This window comes from Oryctolagus cuniculus, chromosome 1 (assembly GCF_051225735.1).
Source record: "Oryctolagus cuniculus isolate XC-2025 breed Fujian yellow rabbit chromosome 1, ASM5122573v1, whole genome shotgun sequence".
In the NCBI taxonomy this organism is placed as follows: domain Eukaryota; kingdom Metazoa; phylum Chordata; class Mammalia; order Lagomorpha; family Leporidae; genus Oryctolagus; species Oryctolagus cuniculus.
Window position 1 is genome coordinate 199,138,029 of NC_142867.1, and position 12,242 is coordinate 199,150,270.

Sequence of the window (12,242 nt, forward strand, 5' to 3'; positions counted from 1 at the left end):
AAATCTAGTTGAATTTTCCTCCCCTTCCCACCAATAAATTTGGGATCCCAAAGAGATTATACCCTCAGTATTAGGGTAATCAAGAAATACGCTCATCTCTTCTCCTTCCAGGGACCGCAAGGAAAATGACCTGTCTCAAACTTTTAGATTTTTTCCATTGAAAAAATCATAACTGTAAGCTGGTCTTCACTTGATTTCACAGCCCAGATTTGTATTAAGTAACTATTTATAAAACCTCAAGCCCAGAATTTAGAAAAGCTAACGCAGATCCACTCTAGAGAAAGTGATTCCAGACCTCTTGGGATTTCTAGAGATAAAAATCTGAGGAAAATAATCAGCTCAATAGGCTGATTAAGAAACCAGAGTTAAGAAACCAGAAAACAAGGTTCATCAAACAAGACCCAGCCATAACAATATTAAACAGAATCAGCTTAAAGATATTCAGGTGCAGGCTGGTGCTGTGGCGTAAGGGGTTAAACCTCTGTCTGCAATGACAGCATCCTATATGGACTCTGGTTTGAGTCCTGGTTGCTGCACTTTGATCCAGCTCCCTGATAATGCTCCTAGGAAAGCAGCAAAGCATGGGCCAAGTGCTGGGCCCTGCACCCATGTGGAAGACCAAGAAGAAGTTCCTGGATCCTGGCTTCAGCCTGGCACAGCCCTGCTGTTGCAGCCATCTGGGGAGTGAACCAGCAGATGGAAGATCTCTCTATCTTTCTGTGTTTCTCTAACTCTGCCTTTTAAATAAATAAAATAAATCTTAAAAAAAAAAAAAAGATACTCAGGTATAGAAATTATCAGACACAGACTATGAAATGTTTATTTTAAACTATTTAAGAAATAAAATACAAGGAGTAGGCATTTTTGGAAAAGGACAAGAGATTTTCAGAAAATAAAGAATATAATAATTGAAAAAAAACCCACAATGGATGAATGTCTTTAGCAACTTTGATACTGTAAAGAAAGTTGGGGGCCGGCGCCGCAGCTCACTAGGCTAATCCTCCGCCTAGCGGCGCCGGCACACCGGGTTCTAGTCCCGGTTGGGGCGCCGGATTCTGTCCCGGTTGCCCCTCTTCCAGGCCAGCTCTCTGCTGTGGCCAGGGAGTGCAGTGGAGGATGGCCCGGGTGCTCGGGCCCTGCACCCCATGGGAGACCAGGAAAAGCACCTGGCTCCTGGCTCCTGCCATCGGATCAGCGCGGTGCGCTGGCCGCAGGGCGCGCGGCCGCGGTGGCCATTGGAGGGTGAACCAATGGCAAAAGGAAGACCTTTCTCTCTGTCTCTCTCTCTCACTGTCCACTCTGCCTGTCAAAAAAAAAAAAAAAGTTGGTGAATTGTAAGATAGAATTGAAAACATTTTAAGGAATACCAACACAGAGGGACATAAGGCTGAAAGATAGTTTCAAAGGGTGAGAAAGTCTTCTAATTGGGTACTAGGAAAAGGAAAAAAAAAATAGTATGAACAGAGGCAGTGTTTAAAGAAAGTGACAAATGCCCAATCAAGGTTAAAAGCAGAAATACCCCACATATTATAAACATACATGAAAGCCAGAGATCTCTAACACAGTCAGAAAGAGACATTACCTTCAGTGGAGATCAACAGTTGGTTTTCCAGTAGCTGCAGAGAAAACCAGAAGACAGTGGAAAGATCCTTCAACTGTTTTGAAAGAATGCAACAATCAGTCTAGAATTCTTATCTACCAAAAATGTTTTTCAAGAAAGAAGACAAAATTAGGATATTTCCAAGTAACAGAAACAGAATTGCCATTACGAACCCTTTCCAAAAATTATTCTGTAAAGGGAGTTCTGAAAGGTCTGCTTCAGACAGGATTCAGATACAAAAGGGAATGTCAAAATATAAAGTGAATAAAATATGGGTACATCAAAATACACAGATTGTATAAATTAGTAATAATGAAGTATTCTACTTTAAAAACAGAAAAAAGTACCCAGCAACACTAGCAGATAGACTGGGAAGGAGGCTTACAGAAAGTGGAGTATATCGAATGCTGGTTCCTTTCAATGTGAGCACCTCCTATTAGGAATACAAGACTAATGATGATGAAAGATAATGCCTACAGGCAACTTTCAAGTAACCTTGAACCTTGAGAGTGAATGAAACCTATGTGAAAGAGAAAGTATAGAAGCTGGGTTTTGAAAATTGCTGCTTTACGGAAACTTAAAAGAAGAACCAGATACTGATCTGACATTTCAGACCAGTGCTCAAAATGGGATGAGGTGTTCCAAAAAAGGAGTACTTCCTATCACAGGAAATGTTCAGTTCAAACAAAGACTTACACAGCTGGATTCACCAGCTGTGGAGGGGATTCTGCTATGGACAAAGATGTCTTACTGATGATTACCCTTCTGACTCTACTGTTCTCTTATTCTGACCAATATATGAGAAAGTACTTATTTCAGAATCATACCCATGTAAAACAGTAATAATGTTTTATTAATGAAGACACCAAGCACTGGTCTGTAGGAGTTACAGAATCACCCATCGTCTTGATGGTGCTACATGAACATGTTCAAATGGCTGAGCATGTTCAGTTACAGGTTCTTTGTGCATTCTCTTTGGCCCACATAGAAGTCTTGGTTAGGCTTCATAGGATTCATGGATATGTGGTGCTCGAACCTGAAATGATATCAAATTATTCAACAGCTAGAATTATATGAGCAGCAACAATCAGAATAGATACTATAAGTATTGCCAGACCTAGTGGTTGACTAGAACTAAAGTAAAAATGATCTCATATTTTCTATGAGGTATGGGACATTTAATATAGATTATTTCTGCATAAGCTTTTCCTAGAAGTTAGCTGTGAACATTTTCTTCTAACCATAAAAGTAGTAATTTAAAATTTTTTTCACTGTTGATAGTTTCTTCCTTTAATGCCAGAATAAACATCATTAAGATGAGGTGAAATAAAATGTTAGCAATGTAATGTGAAGCCTGGAGAATAAGAATTTATGGAAACAAACAAGGGCTATGAAAATAAAGGGCTATGAAAAAGTGAAAATAGTTTATGTGGGGAGGGGATAAGAATGGGAGTATTTTTAATGTATTTGAAAAGTACTTCCTCTATTTTGAACTAATGTGCAATAACTAAAAGTCAGGACAAAACCCAGAAAATTAAAACAAAAGGGTGGGGGCCGGCACTGTGGCACAGTGGGTTAATGCCTTGACCTGAAGTGCTGGCATCCCATATGGGTGCCAGTTCGAGACCCGGCTGCTCCACTGCCGATTCAGCTCTCTGCTATGGCCTGGGAAAGCAGTAGAAGATGGCCCTTGGGCCCTTGCACCCATGTGGGAGACCGGAGGAAGCTCCTGGCTCCTGGCTTCTGATTGGCACAGCTCCAGCCATTGCGGCCATCTGGGGAGTGAACCATCAGATGGAAGACCTCTCTCTCTCTGCCTCTCCTCTCTCTGTGTAACTCTGACTTTCAAATAAAAAAATAAATCTTAGAAAGAAAAAAAAAGGTATGGATTAGGCTACTTCCTATGGCAGTAAAATTAAGCACTAAAAATAATGCAATCTCTTAATTTTTTCCTTAACTCGTGACGTTAAAGTGATAACTTAAAAGGGATTATTCTCTCACCTTAATAAAATGGATTTTAACATTAAGGAAAAAACAATGATGTGAGGCTGACAAATTTCCAGAGACCTGGTAATGGCTGTAGGGTAATGAGGTAAATTTTAGTTTGGAGTTTATGAATCCATTTCATAACTTTAATGTTGGGTCTTATCTACCATTCTCTTAACACAGTGGCCTTACTTAAGTGTAATCACCTTTCTATTTGCTGTATGAGCTAGCAAAGCGCAAAGCCACAAATTTGCCATCAGACTTCCACGTTTTTACTTGTTTCATCCTTCTTTCCTGGATTCTTTTCTAGACTCTTCTTTGTATTCTTTCCAGAGGTGTCATTTTCATTTCTTCTCTTTCTTTCATACCTTTCTTTAGTACGTTTACTCGATGTTGTTTTATCAAGGAAGGTGAGAAACTATGAAGGAAAGTCAATAGGAGCTATTTTTATGAGGACTGACTTTTTCTAAAATATTGTCAGTTAAGTTTTAAACTGTAAAGTAGCTAATACAACTAAAATATTGTCTGCAGTGGGTCTTTGGTTCTGTTAGAATGCCAAGGTAAAATTAAGGCTCAGGATATTAGCAAGTGCTCCTTCAAACCACAAAAGTAACACAAACCACTCAGTACCACCTGTCAACACCCAGCTAAGTGTGTGAGAAAAGGTTGTTGCTATGTGATAATTGTTATTTTTTGGATATTCACATGGCTCAGAATTCATAATTGTGTACAGCAAGGTCTCTTTGCTGTCCTTTGCACCACAGCCAGCCAGCTCCTAAGGTCACTAGAGCTACTTTATGTGTATAAAAGTAAATATGAATATGTGGTCCTCCTCCATCCCCTTTTATCGTACACTTTGTTCTGCACCTGGATGGCGGTGTTTGGTGTATATTTATGTATGCCTACATTGCTGCACAGTGTATACTTGGAAAATGACACAATAAGATATTCTGCTTAAAGATATCTATGTATTCTATTTTGTTCCATTTTCTCCCAAGTTAATCTTGATTCTAGATTTATTCCTGGAAGTTTAAAGGAAAAGGGATGAGAGCAGCCCAATTTAGAGACGTGAGGGAAAGGGATGCCAGTACCAAAAGGATTCACTGGACAGCTAATGACTCCCAAGTGTCAGTGTGGTTGCCTCTGTGCTGTGATGGTTCTGAGAACAGAGGAACCCATCTTGCATGCCAGATGATTGCCTAGGCTGTGGTCAGCTATATTATATGTCTTTCTCCCACTCAGCTGAGGAAGCTCCCAGAATTGTCCAGATACAGTAAATAGAACACCAAATTAGGTAAAGTGCTATTGAAGTACACTGTATGGGAGAAGATGTGAGCCGTTACCTGCAGCTGATGAGCTCCAAAAAGAGCGAAACCTATTAGGTCCTGCAGTACTGGCTTAAGATTGTATAAAACCTTGATTGTCCTTCACATGTATTTTGTTTTCTTTTGTCATATTTGTTTTGTAGTTTGGAGAGGGGAGTAGCTCCAATTTAGTCTCTTTGCCACTAGTATATTTCCTTGTCAGTTCAGTTCTTCTCAGAATTTGCCTGAATTAGATCATCCCCAAGGGAAAATCTGATCAAGTCATATTAGTTTGTGACCTGGTCTAATCTTAAGTGACCTGAGTTTTACCCCTAGGCAGTCTAATCTACTACTGTAGCTTTAATTCCCCTGTACGATGACAATTCCAGAACCTACTTAGTTATCTTATTTTTATGAGCTCATGAGCCAATATTGGATATTTATACTTTTGATGTACCATTGGAACAACAACAAAATCAACCCAATTGATATTACTTTACCTTCTCTACCTCTCCTCTGTCCGACAATACCGTGTACACATACATCTCCAAAACTTGTAATTTTTCTTTTTTTTTAAGATTTATTTATTTTTATTTGAAGGTCAGAGTTACACAGAGAGAGAAGGAGAGAGAGAGAGAAGTCTTCCATCCGCTGGTTCACTCCCCAACTGGCCCAGCGGCCGGAGCTGTGCCGATCCGAAGCCAGGAGCTTCCTCCAGGTCTTGCTCATGGGTGCAGGGGCCCAAGGACCTGGGCCATCCTCCACTGCTGTCCCAGGCCACGGCAGAGAGCTGGATAGGAAGCAGAGCAGTTGGGACTAGAACCGGAGCCCATATGGGATGCCAGCACTGCAGGCGGCATATCTACCCGCTTGTAATTTTTCTTACATTTTTTGAGTATACTAGTACAGTCCCCTCACACAAACTAAAAGCCTAAGAAGTATTATCTGCTATTTCCTCTTTCTTACCTCTCACAAATTACCAGCTATCAAGTCCTAAAGATTTGCCTCCTAAATGTGTCCTAAATCAGTCTCCTTTCCAAATCCTCAGTTAATAATTGCTTTAGGACAGGCCTAATTTATGCCACTTTTCTGGAGTACAGCAATAGCTGCCAAACTAACTTTCCTGTGTCTAGTTTCTCCTCTTACTGGCTATCTTCACTTCTCCTAGAGTATGTCTTTGAAGGCCAAACTTGATCATTAAAATTTTCTTCCTTGAAACCCTTCAGTGGCTTCCCTGTGGACCACAGTTCAGGCTGCTCGGCCTGGTCTGCCAAACTTCTCTCCATCCCCCAGCTCTGCCCTGCTTTACACTTGAGCAGGCTACCTGTAATTTCCCAAGTTGGCCAGTTTTATTTCTCAGTTGTAGTGTACAACCTGTTTGTTCCACCTGGAATTCCCTCTTCCTGATTGCTTCCTAAACACCACTGTCCAGTAGTACACTGAAACTGGTTCCTGGCATCTAGGGAGAACTGAGTGCTAAACATCCAGGAATTTTTCCCAACCAGTTTATAACTGGAAATCAGATATGAAGCACCATGAGCTGGTCCCAGCATAGTACTTCCCCTCCAGCAGGCAGCCATTGCTTCACATTCTGGCGTGGATGGTGCGTCTTTGAAAATCTCCCTGCCTGTCCTTCTTCCCTCCATACAGATAGCATTGATTGCTACTTCTAAATCCTTTGCATGCTTTATTTTGGCATTTGTCACCGTGTAGTGTATAACTCTGTGTTTACATGGCTTTTTTTGTTTGGAACTAAACTCTTGAGTTCCCGGAGTAGAGTCCGTCCAGTTGTTTTTGTATCTGCCACTCATTCGTTCACTCAACATTCATTGAACCTATTAATTATCATTAATTATTAATTATCATTAATTAGTTATTAATCTCAGGATACACAGATGAAAAGATTGATTTAGCCACTGTCTGCAAAAAGCTCAGTCTAATGCATGGAAAGAGAGAAGTTCAAATAGTCCATTACAATATTGTGAGAGAAGTATGTTGCTAAAAGTCTGTATAGGACACATTGGAATCTGGGAGGAAAAACTCTGCACAGGGTAAAGGGAAGTCATCACAGAGCAGATAAGAATTAAAGAATGAACAAAAAGTTATGGCTCGTAAGTAGGTGCTGGAATCGGTACTTTATGGACAGAATGTTTTTTGGTTTTTGGTTTTTGGTTTTTTTTACAGGCAGAGTGGACAGTGAGAGAGAGAGACAGAGAGAAAGGTCTCCCTTTTTCCATTGGTTCACCCTCCAGTGGCCGCTGCAGCCAGTGCACTGTGGCTGGTGCACTGTGCTGATCTGAAGCCAGGAGCCAGGTGCTTCCTCCTGGTCTCCCATACGGGTGCAGGGCCCAAGCACTTAGGCCATCCTCCACTGCACTCCTGGGCCACAGCAGAGAGCTGGACTGGAAGAGGAGCGACCAGGACTAGAACCCGGTGTGTCGGTGCCACAGGCAGAGGATTAGCCTAGTGAACCGCGGCGCCGGCAGACAGAATGTTTTAACGGAATTGTTTCTACTCTGGACATTGGAATTGTACAAGTTTCTTTGTTTCAGAGCAAATACCAGTTTTCTGTTGAAACCCAGTATACATGTCTATGATCTAGGCTTTCTCTGCCTGAGTAGACAAAGCACTATACTTTTTACCACAGTGAAGTTGTATTGTAAGCCATCCCCAAAATCTGTAGCCTAAATAGTAACAGTTTATTGTTTCTCCTCAATCTAAGGGCCAGCTATATATTTCTAATGCAGCCAGGCTTAGCTGATTCCACCTGGGCTCACTGGTGCCTCTGCAGTCAGCTGGAAGGTCAGCCTAGGGCTGGCTGGCTTAGGATGCCCTTGGCTAAATCAGTTCAGCTCCTTTGCGTGTGTCTCTCCCATCCTCCAGCAGGCTAGCTCAAGCATGTTCCTGTGGCACTGTCAGAGGTCCAGGAGAGGAAGTGGAAATGTAGAACTCTGTGTTCAGGCCTCTGCTTGCTTCAAGCTCACTAATACCCACCAGTCCATAGCAAATCACATGGCTATGTCCAGAGTTAACGTGCAAGAAATAGATACAAGGAAATGTGAAAAACTGAGGCCGCTACTGCAGTTGGTCTGCCCAAGCGTGGAGTCTGTGCCAAGCTTCCTTCTAGAGCTTGTGTTACTCTCTAGATGCTACTTCCCGATGAATTTGCTTTTCACTAGTTAGGCAGTCTCTGGTGTAAACGAGCAGACTCTGACCTATTAGTCTCATTTCAGTACTGAGGGTTCATTTTTGTCTAACTACTGAAGTGGCATTTCTTATTTGAGAGGCTGAGGAAATTGAAGAATCGCTTGTGTATCTAGGTCATGATAATCTGTTTTACTTATATTTTAGTTACAGTTATAGTGTCCACAAGGAAAAAAGGTTAGAAAACCTGTCTGCTTTTAAAGGTCAACTGTTAGCCAGCGCTGCGGCTCACTACGCTAATCCTCCGCCTTGCAGCGCCGACACACCGGGTTCTAGTCCCGGTCGGGGCGCCGGATTCTGTCCCGGTTGCCCCTCTTCCAGGCCAGCTCTCTGCTGTGGCCAGGGAGTGCAGTGGAGGATGGCCCAAGTGCTTGGGCCCTGCACACCATGGGAGACCAGGAGAAGCACCTGGCTCCTGCCATCGGATCAGCGTGGTGCGCCGGCCCCGGCAGCCATTGGAGGGTGAACCAACGGCAAAGGAAGACCTTTCTCTGTCTCTCTCTCTCACTGTCCACTCTGCCTGTCCAAAAAAAAAAAAAAAAGGAGAAAAAAAAAAAAGGTCAACTGTTTAACCTCTCTGACTTAGCAAATGATTACTGGCTTCCTTGTATGAAATGCAAAACTTGAAAATGGGGGATATTTCAATACATCTATGAAAAGCAGACAAAATTTAATTTGTTGAGACCCTGAGAACAGAGTAGCCTCTCTACTTTTAACTAGTAGCCTAGTTAAATAGAAAGCTTTAAATAATGGTTCATAAAATGTGCTTTTTTTGGTTTTTGTTCAGAAATGATGAAAATATCCAAAAATCAAACCTGCTTATTTTTTTTTCAAGATTCTATGATCTGTGTTTATTGAGTTTTCATCATCCTCATCATTGGTGAGAACGAGGGAGGGAGCTGGAGTGGCCTATAGAAGAAGGGCAGTGGAGAGAGAGGACTACAGTAAGTGGACACGTAGAGAGGTTAGAGAAGTGCCATTAAAGTGCAGAGAAGGTGGCTGGGGGAGAAGATAAATCCATAGGGGCTGGAGGGCAGACCACAGCATGTGCGTCTCAGGTGTACCCCAAGGCGCTTGCCCTAGAGAGGGGCTCATACGGCCGCAGCTTTGATTTTCTGCCAGGTTAGGCTGCAGGTTACCTGCTGCCAACACGAGATGGGAGGATTTGTTGTGCTTCTCTAAAACCAGTGGGAGTGGGACAGAGAACTGGTGAGGAAAGGATTTCAGGATCAACTTTTTATTTTTTTATGGAAAATAATATTAACCTCAAGAAAGTGTTTATTTTTCCGTAACTTAAGTTGTTAATTTTAAAAGTAGAAGTCAAGTCAAGTGTTACTCTGTGGACAAAAATTCAGCCTTGCATTGGGTACAGTCAGAAAAATTATCCAGACTGTTCTCACAGGACAGTGTAATGCCACTGGTGGAGCAGTCTTGGGTCTAATCCTGGCTCTGCCCTTTGTTCGCTGTGTCCATCGGATTCCTCACTGGTTGGTGAAGGCTTTTGGATTTGAAGTTCTCCTGGGACCCTGTCAGCTTCTGTCTGATACCATGTTCTTTGGGTCCCTGAGGCTGTGGTAAATCCTTACATCAGTACCAGTGTAATTTTGATTTATTCTCCAGATTGGGGTGAAGGAGCTGTTAGGTGAGGCACATTGAGTGTGCTATTAGTAAGCAGGTCAATAGAGGCTCCGTACAAGGGAATGAGTCCAGTTACCACCTGCTTTTGCCACAAGGTGGCCATCTGATATTCAGAGACTTCTTTGAGCAGCCAAGAATCACTCCTAAGAAGTGAAGACACTGTTAAGTGAATGCTGTAACTCATTTTGTCTATGTATTAAACTCTGTCAGACTAATTGAGCCATAGTTTAGGCAGTGAAAGTGTAGAGTTAGCGATTATAAATGTAGGCATCTTTTATCAAAGTAACTCTTTCATTATCCATCTGTGAAATCACAATAAATGAAACAGAATTGATAACTTCATCAAAATAAAGGAAGATTCTTTTGACTCAAAATGGGTAAATATTTAAAAATGATATTTATTAATATTAAAGATGCTACCAGGAAAAATATGAGAAGTTCTTAGTTCAAATTCAGGGAGCAGGTGTTTGGCAGTTAAGATATCCCTTGGAATGCCCATATCCCATATCAGAGTATGTGGGTTCAAGTCCCAGATCTGTTTCCAATTCCAGCTTTCTGCTAATGCACACCCTTGGAGGCAGCAGATGGTGGTGCAAGTAGTTAGGTTCCTACCACCTTCATGGGAGACCCAGATTGAGTTCCAGGTTCCTGATTTTGGAGGTCCATCCCCAGCTGTTATACACATTTGGGGAGTGAATTGGTGGATGGGAGATTTCTCTATCTCTTTGCCTTTCAAATAAAATGAAAATAAATACATAAATAAATATTTAAAACAAAACCTATGCATGAAAGGTATATGAATGAACATTAAGAGAAATGAGAGGTGCTTGAGGAACACCTCTAAACTCTGGATGTGACATCAAGAGAAGCAACTGTGTCCCTTCTTGTAAAGGGGAAATTTTTTCTGTAAAGCAAATATTTTAGGTTTGCAGAGTATATGGTCTCTGTCTCTTCGACTCTGCCATTGTAGGATGTGTAGCATGAAATAACCATGTAAAATATGTAAACAGATGTGTTTGCCTGTGTTCCAGACAGGACACAGATAGGCAGCAGACAAGATTTGGTTTGTGTGCCATAGTTTATCAGCTCCTGTTGGTGAGTGAAAGCTGTAGTCCATAAGTACTTCCCCTTTCCAAACCTCAGTCTCTGGCTTCTGTCAAATTAAAAAAAAAAAAGAAAGAAAGAAAGACTGGATTGGATGACTTCTGACATTTAAAAAATCCAACTTTGGTTTGGATAATATTTTGTTGGGGCTGGGGAGGAGCTGTCCTGTGCATTATGGGATGTTTAGTGGCATCCCTGGTCTCTACCCACTATATACCAGGAGCACCTCCTCCCTCTTAATTGTGACAGCCAAAAATGTCTCTAGACATTGCCAAGTGTACCCTTGGGGGCAAAAATCATCCTCAATTGAGAAACACTGCTCTGGAGACTTTAAAAATAGCTAGAAGAATACCAAAAATGGAAATCAGGCATTGCAACCCAGGATAGCCACTAAGATAACAACATACTTCTTCAGCTACAAGGTCTGCAAATCCAAAACCAAAAGGAAAAACCAGCTTATTCGAAGGGGACAGTCAAAATTGTATTAAGCCAAATGGGGCTACAAAGTTCTTAGCAGACTTTTTAAATATGGATTTAGATAATTTTACAGTGTTCCTGAGAATAGTGAGCCCAAATTGAGGGCTAACTATAATGGGGAGCTGAAAAGTCAAATTAAAATGAGGAAATGTGAGTGAAGGGAGAGAGAAACAATATTATTAAAGAATACAAGGAATATTTGCTTTTTCACAACTCTTACATTTCCTGGGGAGGTCTCTAGCAGAATAATTCACCCTGGGTGAATTCATTGGCCCTCATCTGTGAGGCCAGTGGCTCGGGATGATAGATGATTTCCCTTTGACCGGGAAGTCAATTCAGAGCTTCTGTGTTTTCAGCCTCGGACTTAGAGACAGGTGTATGTTTTGGTTAGTTTTGTTTTAAATTTAATAAATCAAGTGTGGCTTGTTCTTTAGTGGGAGAAAAATGAATGCAGTAGCATCGCATACTATATATAAATGGGTATTTGAAGCTAGATTGTAAATATCTGTAAAACTGGTCTTTTAACAAGCCCACATCACCTAGCCAACTTGTAATTTAGCTGCAATTAAAAGCTGAAATCACCTCAGTTCAACAGTGAAGGGGTACTTGATTCCATCTGCTTTTTATTATTATTGTGAGTGATACTAATCATAGCTAACAAGTCTTGAATATCCAGATGGCATTATATAAGGAGTTTTTCATTTTTGTCCTGTTTGCTTCTTGTTTTCTCTTATTTTCCTTACAATGACTTTAGTAAAGGGTGAACTGTAATCTACACTTGATCTAAGCCAAAAAGCTGAAAAGTGATGTGATAATCTAAGAGCTCTAAAAACACTAGTTCTAGTCTTGGGCTCTGCCTTTCACTTTATGAACTAGGGTAGGACTCTTTCCCCAGCTAAGGAAGCAGTTTCTGCTTCCATAAAATGGTA

General features: G+C 41.4%; 1 protein-coding gene across 7 annotated transcripts in view; it reads left to right on the forward strand.

The window, feature by feature from the left end:
- Positions 1 to 12,242, forward strand: part of RECK (reversion inducing cysteine rich protein with kazal motifs) — an 84,476-nt gene that overhangs the window by 26,220 nt on the left and 46,014 nt on the right.